This window comes from Phaethon lepturus, unplaced genomic scaffold (genome assembly GCF_000687285.1).
Source record: "Phaethon lepturus isolate BGI_N335 unplaced genomic scaffold, ASM68728v1 scaffold51557, whole genome shotgun sequence".
In the NCBI taxonomy this organism is placed as follows: domain Eukaryota; kingdom Metazoa; phylum Chordata; class Aves; order Phaethontiformes; family Phaethontidae; genus Phaethon; species Phaethon lepturus.
In genome coordinates, this window is record NW_010552132.1 from 6,484 (window position 1) to 6,822 (window position 339).

A 339-nucleotide genomic window follows, 5' to 3' on the forward strand; every position below is an offset into this window, starting at 1 on the left:
CAGCTAGGATAATGGGCAGAAAGAGATGTAAAGCAGTCCTAGGGCAGCAAGCCCCAGCTATGGTGAAGGTCCCCGGGTGGAACTGTCCCTTCTGGAGAAGGAAGGAGAGGACACAGGTTTAAAGGTAATAAGAAGGATCCTTCATGGTGTGTTTTGGGTGAAGTAAACTGGATGGCAACAAAGCGAGAAAAGTTACTGAGAAAGAATGAATGGGAAAAAGGTTTGGAAGGCAGGGAAGAGAGTGTGCAGGGGTGCCAAGGAAGGTGGCACTTGGCCTTGGAGCAGAGTTTACAGCGTGGAGAAAAGCCGGTGTGAAGAAGATATGGCTGGGCAAGGGCG

At 50.4% G+C, this 339-nt stretch overlaps 1 protein-coding gene across 1 annotated transcript in view; it reads left to right on the forward strand.

The window, feature by feature from the left end:
• Nucleotides 1–339, forward strand: part of KIAA1462 (KIAA1462 ortholog) — a gene marked incomplete at its 3' end in the record, with an annotated part of 7,982 nt that overhangs the window by 1,316 nt on the left and 6,327 nt on the right. The gene's annotated exons all lie outside the window — the stretch shown is intronic.